Source organism: Sus scrofa, chromosome 12 (assembly GCF_000003025.6).
Source record: "Sus scrofa isolate TJ Tabasco breed Duroc chromosome 12, Sscrofa11.1, whole genome shotgun sequence".
Taxonomy (NCBI): Eukaryota; Metazoa; Chordata; class Mammalia; order Artiodactyla; family Suidae; genus Sus; species Sus scrofa.
Window position 1 is genome coordinate 46,431,457 of NC_010454.4, and position 21,750 is coordinate 46,453,206.

Genomic DNA, 21,750 nt, shown 5'->3' on the forward strand with positions numbered 1-21,750 from the left:
AGGAAGTGAGACATGGAAGGGAAACTAAGAAAGGATTTGTTAATGAAGAGGTTAACCGTGGGCAGCTGTCGCTGTGGACCCTTTGACAAGCTCTGTGGAACATACCTCAGAATCAGCTCATGCAGGGGAGGGAAGCTTGAGTCTCTGTCCACCAGCTCTCTCCATCACTGGTTAAGGAGCACTTTTGGGGTGTTGACTCCCCTGCACTTCCAGCCTGCCTGTGAAAGCAGAGTGCACCCTATTGGTCTGGCTGCGAATGTCCAAGCAGATACTCAGGAAGTCCCTGACTATGTGGGAACTGTTTGTAGGTGACCTCTAGGCAGGCCAGGGAAGTATGGGCAGGGCACCAACATGAAACTTCTACAGCTGGTTATTAGATGCCATTAGGAAATAAGGGTTAATTATTCTTAGGTGTGATAAAGTTATTATGGTTATATAGAAGAATGTCCTCGTTCTTAAGAGATGCCTGCTGAAATATTTATGGGTTAAGTGTCATGACAATCACAAATAACTTTCAAATGATTCATCAAAAAAACACATACACACAAGGCAAATACAGCAAAATGTTATCATTTCCTGAGTCTAGACTCTCAATAGATATTCACTGTACTATTCTTTCAATTATTCTGTATGTTTGACATTTTCATAACTAAATTTTTGAGGGAAAGTATTTTTTAAAATTTTATAATGACTTATTTTTCCATTATAGCTGGTTTACAGTGTTCTGCCAATTTTCTACTGTACAACAAAGTGACCCAGTTACACATACATGTATACATTCTTTTTTCTCACATTATCATGCTCCATCATAAGTGACTAGACATACTTCCCAGTGCTATACAGCAGGATCTCATGGCTTATCCATTCCAAAGGCAATAGTTTGCATCTATTAACTGAGGGAAAGTATTTATCAGGTGTTTATCAAGTGTCTCCTATGTGCTGAGTACTCTAAGCCTTGGGGATGCCAGACCCACCCCAACCAATATGGTATCTTTGTCATGAATTAGTAAGACTTGGCTTCTGAAGTCACACTACTGCCATCTGCGGAGAACTATTTTAATAACTCTGCAGATCCATGATTATAAAATGAATGGTGCTCCCTTAACTCCACAACATTAAGTGGGTACCCTGGGAGATACAAAGATGGGTTCCTGGTCTTTAGGGGTCTTACATTCTAGCAGAAAAAGTTGAGGATGGTCATGAGCCAGGTAGAGTGCATTTTCATTAAAAAATGGTATCGTGGCACCCCTTCTGGAAGTCTACGAAGAGATGTGACTTGTCCAAGACCATATGAGTCATTCCTGGAACATTCCTCTTTCCTAGGATGGACAGGGGGAGGAAACTGTTTTGCCATAAGTAGTTAAGCTGAGTAGTTAACCATTGAGCTGAAGTAGTTTGGCTGGTTGGAGTATTAACAGAGTTCAATACTCCACATCTTACACAAGTAGCTCAGGCCCAGGGGGAGAGAAGGCAGGCAGCCTCCAGTCTGGAAACTCCTGGGAGTAGAAACGGTCTGCTCCATACCAGGCCCCGCACTTCCGGACGGAGAAGAAAGGGGAGGGGCCAAGAACTGGCGACCAGGGCCTTCCGACTCAGGTGAGCACAAGAAGCACCTGGGGCGTCTCCCAGTACCTTTCCTTAATCAGGAATCTCATCTTTTTTTTTTTTTTTTTTTTTTTTTTTTGTCTTTTTGCCTTTTCTAGGGCTGTACCTGCAGCACATGGAGGCTCCCAGGCTAGGGGTCGAATCAGAGCTGTAGCCACCAGCCTACACCAGAGCCGCAGCAGCGGCAGATCCGAGCCGCGTCTGTGACCTGCACCACAGCTCACGGCAACGCCAGATCCTTAACCCACTGAGCAAGGCCAGGGATCGAACCCGCAACGTTATGGTTCCTAGTCGGATTCGTTCACCACTGAGCCACAACGGGAACTCCAGGAATCTTATCTTTAACAAGCTCCCAGGGGTCTAGGGATCTCATTTTGAGAACCATGGACTATGGTATAAAGATAGAAGCTTCGTCAGGTAAGGGTAAGTACTTAGCACAGTGCCTAGTGCATGGTGAGTACTCAAGAAACCGTCATGAAAGGAAGGCAGGAAAGAAGGGAAGGATGGAAGGGGGTAAAGACAGGGAGAATGCCCACTGGGAGATAAATTAGAGGTGCCAGTGTGTGCTCTGCCCTGGAAGAGAATGTGAACACCAAGCTACCTGTGGGAAGCTGACTCTGCGGGTGCAGAGACCTCACAGCACTCCCTGCTGAATGAGAGTGAAGAACAGGGAGGGAAACAGACAAGCAGGAGGAAGGACCGGAGGGGTGGCACAGCTGACTGCTGACCACTGTCACCCCAGGGCCGTCAAGCTGCAGCCTGAGCATCTACTGTCACCAGGCTCGATGTGACAGAGGTGGCAACTCAGCAAATGGCTGGAGGGTCACAGGCCAGCAGGGTCATCTGGCCAGGTTACTGGGAATACCACTGAGGCGTTTTTGTTGTTGTTGTTGTTTGTCTTTTTTTTTGTCTAGGGCTGCACCTGTGACATATGGAGGTTCCCAGGTTAGGGGTCTAATCAGAGCTACAGCTTCCGGTCTAAGCCACAGCTACAGCAATGCCAGATCCGAGCCGCATCTGTGACCTACACCTCAGCTCACAGCAACGCCAGATCCTTAACCCCCTGAGCAAGGAAAGGGATTGAACCCACAAGCTCATGGTTCCTAGTCAGGTTCATTTCAGCTGCACCACGACGGGAATTCCAGACACTCATTAAATTTGAATTCCAGATAAGTAGTGAATAATTTTTTAGTATAAGTATCCATGCAACTACTATCTGTAAATTTATGCCAGAACCAATATATATATATATATATATATATATATATATATATATATATTTTGTCTTTTTGCCATTTCTTGGGCCGCTCCCGCGGCATATGGAGGTTTCCAGGCTAGGGGTCAATCGGAGCCATAGCCGCTGGCCTACGCCAGAGCCACAGAAACGTGGGATCCGAGCCGCGTCTGCAATCTACACCACAGCTCACAGCAACGCCGGATCCTTAACCCACTGAGCAGGGCCAGGGATTGGACCCCCAACCTCATGGTTCCTAGTTGGATTCGTTAACCACTGAGCCATGACGGGAACTCCCAGAACCAATATTTGAGATATACTTAATACTGAAAATCTTCGTTGAGTTCCTCTGTGGCTCAGCAGGTTAAGGATCTAGTGTTGTCACTGCTGAGGCTTGGGTCACTGCTGTGGCATGGGTTTGATTCCTGGCCCAGGAATTCTCACACGCTGTGGGCACCGCCAAAATAATAATAATAATAATAATAAAACCTTCGTTCATCTGAAATTCAGGTTTAACTAGGTGTTCTGTCTTTTATCTGGCAACCTTATTCTGTTTAATAGGCGAGGAAAGGAAGTTCAGAGGGTTAAAGAGACTTGTCCAAAGTGACCCTAGGGTTAGAATCCATCAAGGGTTCCTTGCTGCTACACTGTATCCTTTTTCCAAATGGTCTTATTTCAGAGTTTCTTAACTTGGCTTCTTGAACCACCGTGGGTGGGTTCTAGAGTGTCAGTAAAGTCCCTGAATTCTAGGCAAAAATGAATGTGTATGTGCATGTGTGTGTGCAGCTGCTCATGGGTGTTTTTCTGGGGGAGATACAATTTGACGTTTCAACTAGCTTCCCCAAAGAGTCATGATTTTAATAAGATATTAAAATGTACTCTTTCATAGTATTATGTTCTGCTTTCAGAATACAGAACATCTATTATTTGGGGCTGACATCACTTTTTTGCTTCCCCAACATCCCTTCACTCCCTGGCACAGCCCTGGTCCAGTCATGCTAGGAGATGGGTAGGTTTTGTAAGCAAGTATACAGAAAATTATCCATAACTACATCTTCTGAGTGCCACGCAGAGGAAGCCATCCTACCCTCCACAACCTACCTATATCAAAATGCAAGATGCAAACTATTGCCTTTGGAATGGATAAGCAATGAGATCCTGCTGCACAGCCCTGGGAACTATATCGGGTCATTTGTGATGGAGCATGATAAAGTGAGAAAAAAGAATGTATACATGTATGTGTGACCAGGTCACCTTTCCGTACAGTAGAAAATTGACAGAACACTGTAAACCAGCTATGATGGAAAAAATAAAAATCATTATAAAAAAGGAAAAAAATGCAAAATTCCTCTTATCTAGCCTATATTTTCCTTCCTCCATCTCTTAGATTGACAACTCAGAGTGGACAGGTCAGAACATCTTGCAGAGAATAGGTACAAGGTAGCCGTGACGTGACCCTTGAGATTGACCACTAGAGGTCCCTTCTCATCCACAGTGATTCTGGACTGCTAGGGGTTAGAGATGTTTCCTTGGACCAGTGGGGCAGATCTCTGCCTGTTACAGACAGAACTGGCATATTCTGTACCAAACAGTGGGAAGTAGCCATGTGGTACAGCAGGAGTGATGCAGAATAATGTGGCTTCCTCAGAAGCTGGATAAAATCTTCCAGTATCAGGCTCTAAGGCAGAGTTTTAAGCAGAAGCAGGGGTCTAGAGCTTCCTCCTCAATGAAAAGGAAAAACAAACAAACGAACAAACCCCAGGACATTCTACCACTCACCATCACCAGACAAACATCCAGTTTCCTTCTAAATATAGGCTGGATCCAGTGGTGTATTTACTGGGAGATAATGAAACTTCTGATGGAGACCTCATTTGCACAGGCTTATTCTTAAAGGCCCTGACCTTAGTAGCTTTATATTTGTAATTTTATGTTTGTTTTTGTTCTTTCCTTAAAGAAGATCTTCCAACTATATAAACATCAGGACCCACAGGGCTTGGATCTAGCCCTTTATGGGCTCCAGGACACAGGATTTCAGAGAGGAAAGAGGTGGGGGTGAGTTTCAAAGGACAGCCTCTGTAGACACTAGCAAAAGAGTTTCCTGGGGAAGGAAAAAAAGATTCACACACGTTCCAAAGAACCAAGCAGCCACCAAATTCCCAGTGAGTTGTGACCATGGGGGCACCAGAAGTGAGGGAGCCCTCTCTTGCCTGCTCAGAGCGTTCTGTGGCCAGCAGAAGTTTGCCAAATCTTTACGTGTACTGACGGGTCTGTAATATCCTGTTGGCTGCTTTCTGAATAAACAAATGGTCTTGCCAACCATTGTGTAGATTTTGGAGGAAAAAAAGCAAACAACTCCAGTTTCAGAATTCCTATGCGTTATGATAAGCCATGAACTTTACCAAGGAGTAAATAATCAACCAGGGTTGAATGAACAGTTCTGTTGGGGATGTATGGATTGGATTCTGGAATAAAAGCTAAGACAGTATCCACAACTTTAGAAGCGATGAGTGTAAGGAAGTTTTTTTTGGGTTTTTGATTTTTCTGTTTTTTGAAAGAGGATGGTGCTGGAAACCTGCAGCTGCCAATGTGCTGGAACTGCTTGTACCAGCTAACAAGGGCTGACTCTGCGCTTTTCGTCTCCAGTCTGCATTCGGTGACTTCAACTCCGTCGCTTGAAATTGGCCTCCTTGGGAGCATTTACACCAATGAAATTGGCAGCCGTTACAAACCAGGGCTCTCCTCTCCAGGCCTGGTTGTTAGACCTCTACCAGCACATTGCTGCCCTGCTCCCCCTCCCCCCAACACTGACACATCACAGAACCTGCAAGCACATCCCCCTGGGTGTTTGTGTGTGTGTAAACACACAGAGGATCTGTCATGCCGACGTCATCAGTGTTTTTCTACCCATTACATCCTAATCCCAGACAGTGACTGCTCTCTCACTCGCTTGCTCTCTTGCTCTCTTGAATTCACAGCTGTTCTCTCCCTTACATCTTGAGGCCCTTAGTGCCTCGGGGAGTAAGTAGCCAATTATGAGGCAACAGTTCAATCAGAACAGCACATTTACCTTAGCTGTCCATAAGTGAGCAGTAAAGATGACATCAATAACTGTGTTGTCCAAATGGAAACTATGTTAAGGTTTAGTCAGTGTTCTTTCCAGATGCTCAGTTTTTACCGACATACCTCCCCTTCTTATAGCACCTGGAGAAATTTGAGATGAGCAGCTTTGTGTCAGGTGGACAGAAGCAAGCAGAGAAAAGTCATGTGACTTGCTCAGCCAGACCCAAGAATGGATGTCACTTCTTCTAAGCCTGAAAACCTTGAAGTGCAAAATATTATATGTGAGACATGGGGGGGAGGGGACCGACATTTTTGTGCCTACTTTATGCCAGGTATTCCTGTAATAAATAGTCTTATTATTCCCAAATTTCAGATGGAAGAACAGAGGCCTGGGAGAATTAATCTATCAAGGATATATAGCTAGTAGGTAGTAGAATATTTTGTTAATAATTTAAATTTTTTGATCTAAGTATATATGCAGATATACTTATTCTAACTCCACTCCCCAAAGCAACTCTTTCCAGACTTTTTTTTTCCAGGCAAGAATTAAACCAGCAACACAGCGGCAACCTGAGCCACTGCAGTGCCAGTGCTGGATCCTTAACCCGCTGAGCCACACAGGAACTCCATTTCAGACTTTTTACTGTTTCTTCTGGTGGTCTTCTGAATGTCTCTGTCCTTTTTTTTTTATTACTTAATGAATGTATTACATTTATAGTTGTACAATGATCATCACAATCCAATTTTATAGGATTTCCATCCCACAACCCCAGCGCATCCCCCTACCCCCCAAACTTTCTCCTTTGGAGACCATAAGTTTTTCAAACTATGTGAGTCAGTATCTGTTTTGCAAAGAAGTTCATTCTGTCCTTTTTTCAGATTCCACATGTCAGTGAAAGCATTTGATGTTGGTGTCTCGTTGTCTGACTGACTTCACTTAGCATGATAGTTTCTAGGTCCATCCATGTTGCTAAAAATGCCAGTATTTCATTCCTTTTAATGGCTGAGTAATATTCCATTGTGTATATGTACCACATCTTGATCCACTCCTCTGTCGATGGACATTTAGGTTGTTTCCATGTCTTGGTGAATGTCTCTGTCTTTAACCAGTAGGATTATTAATAAAAGAATGAGTGCAGTGCTTTTTTTTTTTTTTTTTTAGTGTTTTATGGCCTTGCTACCTAAGACAGTGCTTGGCACATCATAAACATGTGTCGAAAAAATACGGCATTTCTTCATTTATCAGTTGACCTCCTGCTGAGAGAGAAGGATCTAGTTAGTGCACAAACGGCATTTCCCTTTCATCTCCTCGAGTGCTTCTCACCAAGGTTTTGTCAATTTTTGTCAACGTTCTCCTCAGCTGGTCACCTTTGTAACTCTGTGTAAGGCGTGTTCTCTTTCGTTTCTTGTTCCCCAACTACAGATAGAATCTTTGGACTCCAGTGCGAGAGTCTTGATCTCAGGACGGGTAGGTCCGACTTGAAGACCCACACCCTTTGCGTTCCACACTGGGTCTCCCACACTCACCCCTTCTGGATCAATGAAGGTCCCTCTGCCTGATTTGAGGAAATACATTTGAAATAACTGGCAGCGGGGATGGATTTTGAATTAGAGGCATTCTTGGGCCAGTGTATACCAAGATCGTCTGAAGATGTTGGAGTAAGTTTATCAAACCAAAGTTTAGTTCAGAAACATTCCCCAAAATGGCAATAGCCCAGAATTTTGATGGCAGGTTATAAACTTGCTGAAACTCTCCCATTCCTTAAGGTGAAGTCCTGCCCTTTCTACGAGGCAGGACCTACATTCTTCAATAGGGATACTTTGAGCCTGAGAAACTAGTGAATACCCTGGATTTTCCACTGCTACCGTCGGCACAAAATGTCCCAGAAATGCCCCCTATGTGTGCCTTGAGGCAAGTTATTTCTTGGTAGGCCATGAAAAGGTGAGTGGGAGCTGAGCATAGCCCTGGCATGAGAACTGGGTGTGGGTTTCACTAGAGAAGGTCATTGATACCGTGGAGCAGAGGCCGTGAAAGGAAGACAGATGTAGCCTTTGTTTTCCTGAGGCCTCTGGCTGACATTACACCCACAACGCAAACACTGTCCACGTTGGTGCTTGTTACGGGCTTTTTGTTTGTGTCTGTTCCCTGCCTACATTCAGAAGACAGCTTTACTTGTCCTTTGTCTGTACTTTCTTGTCCCTGGCAACTCCCAACCCTTGTTCTTAAAGGTACTTGCTGGCTCTGCATATCTGAGTTAGACAGGGACTTGACCTATAGATCTTAAACCTGTCAGGCCTTTGGACTTGGGCAGCACAGCCTCCTGCTAGTCCTGCCATCTGAGGAGAATCCCAAGGACCGGTCCCTGCCCTGACTTAGCCTCACCCCTGCAGTTCAACACGTGCATCCATCTCTGCAGACTGCCCCATACTCTGGACACAGCCAGTCGGCCCATCCTAGGTCCTCACCCATTACCAGTGGGAACGTGGCAATGTTTGCTATGGCTCTTTGCCTTGTACTTAGAGATAATAATACCTGCCCACTCGATGAGCCCTGTAGGAAGTAGTGGGGCAGCTCAGGTCATAGCAGGACTAGATTTGAAAGCATACGTTGAGGATCTGGACTTGAACAAAGCCACATACTTAGGATTAGATTCAGTTAGGAATATCAGAAAAATCTAGAAATGACTCAAACAAAAATACACATTTATTTTTCTTTCATATGTAAGTCCAAAGATAGGCGTCTCCGGATTGACGTGGCATATCCTTCTTTCCTGTTGTTTCATCTTACCTGGCTTCTACTCCCAAGGTTACCTCACCGTTCAGTATGGGTGCTAGTCCGGTCATTACACACATATTCTAGCCAACACAGAGGAACAAGAGTAAAGCAGGGCATACTGCTTTCCTGTAAGGCTACTTCCTCAAAACTGCGCATACCCTGGAGTTAATAGATGCAAACTATTGCCTTTGGAATGGAAAAGCAATGAGATCCTGATGTATGGCACAGGGAACCATGTCTAGTCACTTATGATGGCGCATGATGGAGGGTAATTGAGAAAAAGAATGTATATACGTATGTGTGACTGGGTCACTTTGCTTATATAGTAGAAAATTGACAGAACATTGTAAACCAGCTATAATGGAAAAAATAAAAATCGTTAAAAAAAAAAGTGATTCCCCCCAAAATTGCCCGTACCAGCTACTTACATTGCTTACATCAACGACTGCTTCTATTTCCTTGGCCAGAACGCAGTCACATGGCCACGTCTAACTGCAAGAAAACAGATCATTGTCCTTATTCCAGGCAGCCATGTGCCCAGCTACTCACTGAGGATTTTGTTACTGAGGACAAAGAGGAAAACGGAGATCAGAGGACAACCCACGGTGTATAATCCCTGGTAGAGCAGATCAACAAAGACTCACTGCCCTAATTTGAGCCACTCTTATTTGGGTTGACTGGCCTAAACAGCGCCTAAAGTTTGAAAGCCAATTCCCAATCTGTAACGATGGAGAATCCCCCTGAGGTCAGACCCACTCCATTGCTGTTTCAGGTCAGGTCAAATCAGCTCCATCTGGGAAACTGGGAGGAACCCATTGCTCGGTGTATCCCAGCTAAACGGGCATGCTCACTGAAGACAACCTTTATCCCTCCCATGGGAAGGAAAACACTAGGCTTAGACCTATCCCACCAAATAGCCGTGCCAGCTGAAGGGGGCAGGGGGAGTACGCACCAGCTCTCTAACAGACGTGTATCCAAGGGCGATGGACTTCTAAATGAGGATTTGACTTAGACCTTATGTCCATCTTCAGCAGCTAACGTGGCTGGTCAAGTTCTGCCTCCTGGATCAGAGAACACTGAAAATTCAGGCCATGCCAGGTGGAGGAGTAGAGAGCTTCACCGACCAGGACCTGGGGAATTGTGTGAGCCCCTAGTCGGAGTAAAACCACACCCGTGAAGTGTACGGAGCCGGGGGCGGCAGCCTCTGAGAGGACCCCAGTGATCCCTACCTCCTGGTGTTCATACCTGTGTGTGATCTCCTCACCCTGTGTGGGCAGGACCTACCGACACTTTTCAACCAAACAGAGTAGGGCAGGAGAGATGGGATGTCACTTCTTTATTATTATTATTAAAGTATACCTGATACTAACCCACTCCATTGCTGTTTCAGGTCAGATCAAATCAACCAATCAAATGTATCAACACTGTTATAAATTTACAGTGTTCTGTCAATTTCTGCTGTACAGCAAAGTGACCCAGTCATATTATCTTTTTTTTTTTTCCCCCTCAGGCCCAAGCCCACAGCATATGGAAGTTCCCAGGCTAGGGGTTGAATTACAGCTGCAGCTGCTGGCCTACACCAATGCCACAGCAACACTGGATCCGAGCTGCGACTATGACCTATAGCAAAGCTCATGGCACCGCCAGATCCTTAACCCACTGAGCGGGGGCAGGGATCGTACTGCAACCTCATGAATACTTGTTGGTTCATTACCGCTGAGCCATGATGGGAACTCCCCATCTTTTTTTCATGTTATCTTCTATCACAAGTGATTGGATATAGTTCCCTGTGCTGTACAGCACGACCTTGTTGCCTATCCATTCTAAATGTAATAGTTTGCACCTACTCACCCCATACTCCCAGTCCATCCCATCCCTTCCTCTTCCCCCGTGGGGAATGACACTTCTGAAATGAGGTTACAAAAAGATTGTGCCTTCCATCTTGCTGGCCTTCTCTCCCTCTCTTCCTGACTTTGAGAGACACCAGCTGCCATGCCCTGAGATGTCCTTGGGGAAGCCCACATGGCAGTGAAAGAACTGCCATCTCCAGCCAACAGCCCAAAATGATTGAGTCCTGCCAACAGCCTTCTCCAGTGAACTTGGAAATGGACCCTTCTCCAGTGAAGCCTTGAGATGACTGCAGCCCCAGGGGACAGTTTGACTACTATCTCCTGAGGAATCCTGAGCCAGAGCCGCCCAGCGAACCCGCACCCAGATGCTTGCCCCATGGAAACTGTGAGGTCATAAATGCTGGTTGTTTTCAACTGCTGAGTTTGGGTATAATTTGTTATGTAGCAATAAATAATTAATACAGGTTGTTTATACCTTCTTAAGAAATTCTGCCGGTTTAGGGAGTTCCTGTCGTGGCGCAGCGGAAACTAATCCAACTGGGAACCATGAGGTTGTGGCTTTGATCCCTGGCCTTGCTCAGTGGGTTAAGGATCCAGTGTTGCCATGAGCTGTGGTGTAGGTCGCAGACGAGGCTCAGATTTGGTGTGGCTGTGGCTGTGGCGTAGGCTGGCAGACGTAGCTCTGATTCAGCCCTTAGTCTGGGAACCTCCATATGCCAATGGTGCAGCCCTAAAAAGACAAAAGACAAAAAAAAAAAAAAAAAAAAAATCTGCAGGTTTATTCTTGTTCTTAACTCTTAAAACTTGTTGTTATGTCTGCCTTGAAGTGACAGACCCAGGCTGTGTGCAAGAATGTGAGCTGAGATAGTCCTCTTAAAAATAGAGCAATATCTCTGCAGGCCTTATGAGTATCATGAAGTAATACTATAAATCTCTTCCTTTACTTAAAAAAAAAAGCGTGGGAGTGCCTCTCTTCAACAGACGTCGTGCCTTCGCATAGAAAAGCAGAAACTTGTTTCTTCTCAGTAAAAAGACATTTACTCAGTGGTGGTGACCTGATCATATTTGCCATCTTCTCTCCTTCCTTCATCCTTGATTCAAGGTCAGGGTGCACCTTATCTGCCGATTGTTCTCCGTGAGTGAGGGGAAGGTTGGCATCCAAGTATAACCTTCTATTCTGATAGGCACACTTTTCTTTGCTAAACATATGGCCGTCAGTTTCCTTCAGTACTGACTCCAACATATATTTTCTCACAAAATAATGATTCTAGATGAAATATTTCTTCTTCCATAGTATGAATCTGTAGTGATACATAGAATTAAATGTCACGGAGCGTTTTCCCCTCACGTATGTAGCACGCATATGTCAAGGGCCGATTTGTACACAACGCATCAGTGGTTTCCTTCCTATGTGATGGGAAATAGCTTCCAAGATGCACACACATGGTAGTAATTGCTCTTTCACATTGCGTGCTGTTGAATTTTTGCAACAGCCTAGACTTTCACCAGATAAAGGACTTTTGTTTAACTTCTCTTCAAGCAGAAAATGTGTCATTAGCTCAATAATTGGATTTGACAACAGAGTGATTTATAGCTTTGTTTTGCAGAAGAAAGGTAGATTTCAATAAGGTTGCTATGGTTTTGATAGTTTCTGTTTGTCCTTAGAAACAAAATGCATCACTTTGGAAAGTATTCCTTTTTCCTTATTCTTGAAAAAAATTTTATTTCTTTATTGGCGAGGTCACTGTTTGGTTGGAAAAAGACAGTAAAAAATCGTGGGTGGCTTTATGCTTATTGCGAACATATTCATAATAAACAGCACACTGAGGAGTAGAGGTGAATAAGCTGCTGGCCCAGGAATATCCAATTTTCAGGTACTTATCACCACCTTTACTCCTTGCACTGTTGTTTTTTGCCTACTTGTGCCACATAATCATATTTTCAAACGCTTATCCTGTAACATACAGTCGCCCACTATGCATTCACGAAAGTCCTGTTCCCAGTTTGCCTTTATAATGCTATCCTGATTTGTCATATTCACTTACGACGTTCATGATTTTAAAAAACCTTTAACACGTTTATTGAGATGTGATTCGTATGAAGGTTGCAATTATTCAACGTATTTGTCATTGTCTTTTCTATTTTAGCTATCTTAGGAGGTATAAGGTGGATCTTATTGTGGGTTTGGGGTGATAGCTTTATTGAGATATAATTCACCTGCATACAGTTCACCTACTTAAAGTGTACAATTCGGTGGGTTTTAGTACATTCACTGTTGTGCAACCATCACCACAGTCTGTTTTGGAACATTTTCATCATCCCCCTTTTAGCAACCTCATTGTGGTTTTAATTTGCAATTCCCTAATGAGTAATAGTGATGAACTTATTTCATGCTCTTTTTGGCCATTTGTCTATCTTCTTTGGAAAAATATTCAAATCTTTTGCCCATTTCTCACTGAGTTATTTTTCCTTTTATTGCCGAGTTGTAAGATTCTTTAATATCCTAAATACAAAGCCCTTATCAGATATATGGCTTGCAAATACTTTGTGGATTGTGTTTTCACGTATTTATTTTTATTCACTTCTTTATATTTTTTTCTGTTTCTTTTTTGCTTATGTTCTGGTGCTTGAGGGTAGAACTGGCAGACGGGAAACCAGTGGTAGCTAAGACATGATTTAAGGGGGGCCACAGCCCTCTCCCTCTACTTCTGTACATTATAGGGACCAGGACCACAAGCCCTATCCCCACCAATAAATGAACGGTGCCTTTTCACTTTCTTGACAGTGTCCTTTGAAGCACAAAACTTTTTTTTTTTTTTGTCTTTTTGCCTTTCCTAGGGCTGCTTCCACAGCATATGGAGGTTCCCAGGCTAGGGGTCTAATCGGAGCTGTAGCCACCAGCCTACACCAGAGCCACAGCAATGCTGGATCCGAGCTGTATCTGCAACCTACACCACAGCTCACAGCAACGCCAGATCCGAAGCACAAAACTTTTAAATATTGAGTAAGTCTAATTTATCTATTTTTTTCTTGGTTCACTTGTGCTTATGGTGTCATATCTAAGACAACATTGCCTAATCCAAGGTCACAAAGATTTATTCCTATGTTTTCTTCTAACAGTTTTACAGTTTTATCTCTTATGTTTAGGTCTATTTCCATTTTTAATTAACTTTTTGCATATGATGTGAGGTCAGGGTCCAGATTCATTTGTTTATACATGGATATCCAGCTGTCTGAGGGTCATTTGTTGAAAAGACTTTTTTTTCCCTACTGAGTAGTCTTGGCACCCTTGCTGAAAATCAGTAACTAAAAATGAGGTTTATTTCTGGACCCTCAATTCTATTCCATTGATAAATATGTCTATCCTGATGCTATTACCACACAGGTTTTTGATTTTGTTTTTTGTTTTGTGGGGTTTTGTTTTGTTTTGTTTTGTCTTTTTATGGCCACACCCTCTGCATATGTAAGTTCCCAGGCTAGGGGTCAAATCAGAGCTGCAGCTGCCAGCCTATGCCACAGCCACAGCAGCTTGGGATCCAAGTCACGTCTGCGACCTACACCACAGCTCACGACAATGCTGGATCCTTAACCCACTGAGTGAGGACAGGAGTCGAACCTGAGTCCTCATGGATACCAGTCAGATTCATTTCCTCTGAGCCATGACGGGAACTCCTTCTAATCCTTTTTAAAATAAATTTTGGAAATATAGTGCGCTGTGATAGAAACAATGAAAATACAAATTTAATCATTCTTCAGTCAGTATTCTTAGTTGCAAGCAACAGAAACTAACTGTAGGGGATTTAAGCACAGAAAAAAATTGGTTAAGAGCTTTTGCTGGAAATAATGGAGAAACACGCTCTGAAAATGGTCAGAACAAGAAGGTGGGGGCAGCGGTCAGTAGCAGTGAGGACCACAGCCTGAATATTTTCATAAATCATTCCCGGGAGATTCTGTAACCACCGCTGCTGAAACATTGAATACCACAGGTTGGACTGTGGCCCCCAAAGGCACTGGACATTGCCCCACGGTTGAAATTGTAGCTCCTGCAAATGGATGTTCTGCCACCACTACTACCCAGAGTACCATAGCCAGTTCCTGATTCTCTGTGTCACTTGCTCTCAATTGGAAGTTGACAGGAAGAGCATGCAAGTGCATTCTTACTCTTGTTCTGTCAATGCTTCCCAATGGTGAGGAGGTATAGAGTTCCCTTGTTTTTTGTTGTTGTTTTTGTTTTTCTTTTTAGGGCTGCACTTGCAGCTTATGGAGGCTCCCAGGCTAGGGGTTAAATCGGAGCTACCAGAGCCACAGCAACGTGGGATCTGAGCTGTGTCTGCAACCTACACTACAGCTCACGGCATCCCTGGATCCTTTAACCCACTGAGTGAGGCCAAGGACCAAACCCACAACCTCAAAGTTCCTAGTTGGATTCATTTCTGCTGCACCACGACGGAACTCCAGAGCTCCCTTGTTAAGAGCCCACCTTTGGAATAAGATTTAAGGGAACATGAGGTAGCTTAAGGATCTAGCAATCTGGATGGAAGGAGATCTTGTGTTGAAATTGCATTCACAGAGTTAACACATTGCTTATCTTTAGATTGTATATTTATGTAGGGGGGACTTTGGACAAACTAGTGGAGATTATGGAGAGACTGGTGATGTAGCATCCATTCACACCAAATCATCCCTTAATATACGTAATTCAGGCATTTCTAGGTTCAAATCCTGGCTGAGCAACTTGATTTAGCTACAGAGCTCAGGGAAATGACAATTTTTCTGAGCATCAGTTTCCTCCTCTCTTTTCTTTTCTATTCTTTCTTTCTTTCTTTCTTTCTTTCTTTCTTTCTTTCTTTCTTTCTTTCTTTCTTTCTTTTTCTTTCTTTCTCTTTCCTTCCTTCCTTCTTCTTTTTTTTCTTTTTAGGGCCACACTCATAGCACTTGAAGCTTCCCAGACGAGGGGTGGAATCAGAGCTGCAGCCACTGGCCTTCACCGCAGCCACTGGCCTTCACCACAGCCACAGCAACACAGGATCCGAGCTGTATCTGTGACCTATACCACAGCTCACAGGCAACACCAGATCCTTAACCCACTGAGTGAAACCAGGGATTGAACCTGCATCCTCATGGATCCTAGTTGGATTCGTTAAGTGCTGAGCCACAAAGGGAACTCCCTGAGTGTCAGTTTCTTTGTCTAGAAAATGAAGGCATAATAGTATCTTCTTTACAGGGTCATTGTAAGAGTTAAAGTGACAATGAACATAAGGGGAATAAGGCAGGGGGACATAATAAGCATTAATAACTGGTAGTTACTGTTCATGTTCCTGTCACCTTATTTCTTGGCTACCAAGTCCTTTTCCTTGGAATCAGCCAGTCTCTATTTTTCACTCAGCTTCTGAACCATCTTTGGCTCCCAGTCTTCTTTCATGTTTCAGTTCTCAACCAGTGCCAGTGTTTTTGAACTTGAGGATCTGATCCACTCAGAAGCAGCACTGCCTTATATTGAACTTGAGATTGGCCATGTCATTGGCCAAAAGCTGTCTGGCTTGGCAGTGCCTCTCCACCTCTGTTAGAATTAGCCATGGCAAGTTGGCATGAAACAGGGAAGAATAATGAAGTGCTACAAGCAAAGGCTCCGGAGTTAGGCTGCCTAGACGCCAACTCACCTACCTCTACCATTTATTAGTCAGGCCCTTTGGGGAAGTCCATGTCTCAGTTTCATCTTCTTTAAAATGAGGATAATAACTTTATTTCATAGAGTTATAAGGATTAAATAAATATCTGTAAAGCAGTCAGAACCATGCTAGGCAGGGAGTAAGCTCTGTAGTATTTGCCGTTATTGTTGTTCTCATTTATTTGAAGTCTGGGACTCAAACCCAAGCATTGACGAATGAGGATACAAGGCAGGGAAACCGTAACTGGCAACTAAGTTGGTACAGTCAGACTGTGTCCAGTAGAAAGACTGGCTCAGGCCAAACAGTGACTGTCTGATTTTGGCCTCCTGGCAGGAGAGCGACAGGATCAGACTTTCAGTTTTACTATAGTGGTCTCCAGAGGCGATATGTGTGCTCCTTCCTGGGAGTGCATTAGATGGCTGCCTTAGGGTACAGAAGAAATATTACAATTTCTATTTCTTCTAAAAAATTATGCTTTACTAATCTAATCTGTGGATTGATGCTGGTAGCCAGATGCTCGTACACAGATGTCTGTACATGAGTTATGTCCTAATGATAAGAGAAATCTCCCGAGAGGAATTTGTGTGCTCTAGGTTATCATTGTTTAGACCATTTTCATTTAAAAAAACACAACAAAAACTTTTTGGCCACACCCCGACATACAGAAGTTCCATGGCCAGGGATCAGACTTGAGCCACAGCAATAACCCAAGTCACAGCAGTGACAATGCTGGATCCTTAACCTATGGAGACACCAGGGAACTCCCCCCAAAGCAAAATTTTTAAGTAGTAGAATCTTTATGATACTGTGTAATGAGATGGGGAGTGGTGGTAAAAATTGTATCAACCAGGTTCATGGGTCACTTGAGAGCAAAGGAGTCAAAAGAATTGTCATTTTAAAGATGAATTACACACTTCTCGGAGTTCCCATCATGGCACAGTGGAAACAAATCCAACTAGGAACTGTGAGGTTGCAGGTTTGATCCCTGACCGCCATTAGTGGGGTTAAGGATCCGGCGTTGCCGTGAGCTGTGGTGTAGGTGGCAGAGGTGTTTCGGATCTGGTGTTGCTGTGGCTGTGGCGTAGGCCAGCAGCTGTAGGTAGCTCTGATTCAGCCCCTAGCCTGGGAACCTACATATGCCATGAGTGCGGCCCTAAAAAGCAAAAAAAAAAAAAAAAATAATAGTAAGATGAATTACATACTTCTCTTACGGAAAGTCCAGTGTTCCAGAATTTCTGACCTTTCTATTATGCCAAGTGACTTTCAATATTATGCTATCTAGCAGATATTAAAATAATAAATACATTTATGAAAACAGCACCTTTATTGGTTTCATAAATGTATTTATTTTTCGTGTGAATGAAAAAGTAACTTGTAGTTCCTTTTGTGCCTCAGTGGGTTAAGAACCTGAATAGCATCCATGAGGATGTGGGTTCTATCCCTGGCCTCTCTCAGTGGGTTCAGGATCTGGCCTTGCTGCAAGGTGCAGTGTAGGTTGTAGACATGGCTCGGATCTGGTGTTGCTGTGGCTGTGGCGTAGGCTGGCAACTGCATCTCTGATTCACCTAGCCTGGGAACCTCCATATGTCGCAGGTATGGCCATTAAAAAAAAAAAAAAAAAAAAAAAGACAAAAAAGAACAAGTAATGGCTTTTGCAAAGAAACTTTTTTGGTTTTTTGGCCACACTCCGGACATATGGAAGTTCTGGGCCAGGGATCGAATCCAAGCCACAGCTATGACCAATGCTACAAGCTGAAGCAACACTGGATCCTTAACCCACTGTGCTACAGTGGGAACTCCTGCAAAGAAACTCTTTTCATTGAGAGAGTATTTTCTTTGAGATGCCTGGAAAATTTTCCATTATTATTTCACTCCTGAAATTAATACAACTGTATCATTGTCTATGAAAAATTTATATCTGCATTCTTAAAAAAATTTAGCAAAAGAATCTTCTAACCTATTAATATTCTAGACACAGATTGCAATAGCTTTCAGTTATCTGGCAAGAATAGCTCTTGGACATCAGTAAATTTATTGGCTGAATTTCAATAAGAATTTGCATAATTGGTAGATGGAATTGAATATTAAGATTCAATCAGCCATACTTCAATAAAACATCTTTTAAAAATAAAAAAGATTCAGTAATACACCTTTGGTGCATTTAATACTATGTAACTTTGTGAATATCTTTTTCAGCTATGATAATTAAAACCTATTTTCAAAATAGACTGAAGTTAGAAATGTACCTGTGAATCTCTGAATCACAAATCATTAAAACAATATTTTGAACAACAGTGAGGGAGTTCCTGTTTTGGCACAGCGGAAATGAATCTGCCTGGGAACCATGGGGTTGCGGGTTTGGTCCCTGGCCTCTCTCAGTGGGTTGAAGATCCAGGCGTTGCTGTGGCTGTGGTGTAGGCCGGCAGCTGGAGCTCCGGTTGGACCCCTGGCCTGGGAACCCCCATGTGCCACGGGTGCAGCCCTAGAAAGACAAAAAGACAAAAAAAAATTTTTTTTAAATAAATAAAAAACAGTGACATTTATTCAATGGTAGGGAGAGCAAAAATGTTTTTGTACCTTTGAGAAATCAAATAAAAATTTTAAGTATTCATTTTCTCTCTATTTAATTTCTACTTTTGTGTACATTTTGCAATGTACAAGTATGTTTAGTCCTATGTGTACATTATTTAGAAATAAATAAGTATAGGAGGGATTCATGCTAAGCATTTTTATGGATAGACTGCGCTTCCAAAAGGGTTTGAAGACCACTGCTTAGAAAGACAGGTCTGAACCTGTGGATGAGAGAGGGCGGAAGGCCCGCAGGACAAGAGTGTGGTCAAGCATTTCCACAATGCAACATTCCAGGTGGGCAGTAATAGCGGCGGAATTAGCGGAGTACATTGTGAATGGAGAAGAAAGAGAGTGAGGGGATGAGAAGACAGAAGCACTAAGTTTTGCTGACTAATGGTGGGTAGAAAGCAAAGGAGAGGGAGGTGTCTGTGACTCAACTGGGAGAAAAGAAAGCGTTGTTGGGGGTAAAACAATGATTTCACTTTAAATACATTGAACTTGAGTGCCTTTTGGAACATTAATTGAAAGAATCTAAGGAGCAGTTAAAGAAAGACTGGGTGACAGTGACTAAAAATAACTTTTTAGAGTTTTCCATATGTTTTTCAATTTTAGCATATATTGCTGAAGAGATAATATGCATTCATGGCAACCAACAGATTTGACTTCTTAAAATATGAATACCGTTTGGAGGCACACACATCTCTTTTTTTCCTTCAGGACTTCCTACTATAGCAGAACACGGGAAAGAGAGAGGATTCATGTGGAGACGATGCTTTGGGAAACTCTTGGTTTCAAACCCACCCTGCCATTTAATAGTGAGGCAACTCTGGAGATTTATTTAACTCTTCTAAGGCTTAGTCCCCACTTTTTTGAATAATGATCTAATAATATTTATTTTCTATAGTTATTGTGAGAATCGAATGAGCTAATATGTATACAGTGCTTATGTCCTGGCCTTGTCCAGTTTCTAAACATTATTTAAGATTAAATAAAAATTATTTCTCTTTGTTGTTTGGTCCCTGCAGTTCTTGGAAAACAAACTGATGACTGTGTTATCTTTTATCTCAACCTACTACATCATTATTACACATTCACATGCTTGTAAAACCTGGACCTGTAGTAGATCTGTTTATATCTGTTTCTAAATAAGTGTTGTTTTCTCCCCTTCAGTGTTGCTGTAAACAGTGGCAAACATGTAGCATATGTTTGATTTTTTTTTTTTTACTGTTTCATAAGAGAAGTCCATACTCGCATGTTCAAACATATACACACACACTCAGACACACACTGAATGTCTTTCACAAACGTTTTGGTATCCGAGATCTGAACTGAGAACATTAAAATTCCCATTTTTGGACCATACTTATAGTAATAATTTTGATCCTTACATTATGGACTAAATGTTTATGTCCTGCCAAATTCATATGTTGACATCCTACCCCCAATATGATGGTGTTAGGGGTGGGGGCTTTGGTAGGTGATTATGTCACGAGCATGGAGCCCTCACGCATGGGATTAGTGCCCATATAAAAGCAGCCCCAGGGATTTCTCTGGCCCTCTTGAGAAAAAGCCATCTGTGAACAAAGAAGTAGACCCTCATGAAATACTAAATCTGCTGGTGGCTTGATCTTGGACTTCCTAGCTTCCAGAACTGTGAGAAACAAATTTCTGTTGCTTATGAGCTACCCAGACTATGATATTTTTGTTATGGAAGGCTGAACTGACTAAGATGCTTTGCAGCTATATAGAATTTTGCAGTTGTAAAAATGATATAAATTGAGAAAAGACACGAAAAATCATATATATGTACATATATCTATAAATATTTGTTATCTATATCTGTCTGTCTATTTATCTATCTGTCTATCTATTTAGTGCCCCTGATGTAGAGAGCACAGCAAGTGGAGAATAAAGTATTCAAAGAGAAAAAGTATAGTTTCCTGAGATGAACAGAATCTACAAATTTAAAGGATACACCGTGTTGTAGGAAAAAATTAACACAGAAGCATAGAAGCATGAAATGACTCAACTCATGACTTCAGTGAATAAGCCTGTGTATATATCTAGGCAAAAAACCCACAAGTCACTTCTAATAGGAACAGGTAAATATGAGTTCAAGCTTCTTCATAGTCCGGTCTATGCCAGAAGTTGATAGAGCAATGTTTACAAAGCTCTAAGGAGAAATGAAGGTGACCCAAGAATTTTATACCCAGCCAGATTTCTGTGTATGAAGGCAACCCACAAATAGTCTCAAATATGCCAAGGCTTGGCTCAGGTAAGGCACGTACACTTATTGAAAAATCTACCCGATGGTGACATCCAGCCAGTGACGAGATTTCTGAATGACAAACTAAGGAATAGAGAAAATAGGATGTATCAGGATTTCTCATGTTGTCGAATCTGTATCAATCTAGAAAAAGGCAGGCAATACAGATATTGCAAAACAGGACTTACATGTTGGAACAAGGAAGAAAAGCTGGCAGGCGGAGTGAGGAGGACACATGCAGAAGTGTGGCCCTGCGTGTGCTGTCAGAGCCTGAGAGAAGCGGGGAGAGCATCCACTCAGGGGAGCAGCCCAGCACAGGGTGGGTGTCCGAATCTGAGCAGGTGCCTGTGTCAGAGGGCTGCCTGTGTGCAAGGAGCTGGAGCTCCTGCGAGGTGAGAAGGGTGTCCACGTGGTGTGGCGGAGGGGCTCAGTGCAGGGTTTAGAGTCTGAGCCAGATGAGGAAAATGCCCATGCATGGGGGGGGGGCTGGTGAAGGTGTCAGAGCCCTAGTGAGGTGGAGGAGACCTAAGGGTTCACAGACTGACATAGGGTATGAAACCTGGAGCAGGGTGAAGACAGAACTCCCAGTGGAGGGACATAAAAGGTTTTTGTTCTTATGATTTTTCTGAAAGTATATCATTATTTTTTTTAATGTGCCTTAATACATCAGATTTTTTTCCGAGGTTGCAGCTACTTACCTGGGAGGAAACAACATA

At 43.0% G+C, this 21,750-nt stretch overlaps 1 long non-coding RNA gene across 1 annotated transcript in view; it reads left to right on the plus strand.

The window, feature by feature from the left end:
* LOC106505486 overlaps positions 1 to 21,256 on the plus strand; it is a 59,071-nt gene extending 37,815 nt beyond the window's left edge. Inside the window, exon 3 of the long non-coding RNA XR_002337293.1 lies at positions 19,486 to 21,256. This is a non-coding gene — a long non-coding RNA (uncharacterized LOC106505486). The remainder of the gene's footprint in view (positions 1 to 19,485) is intronic.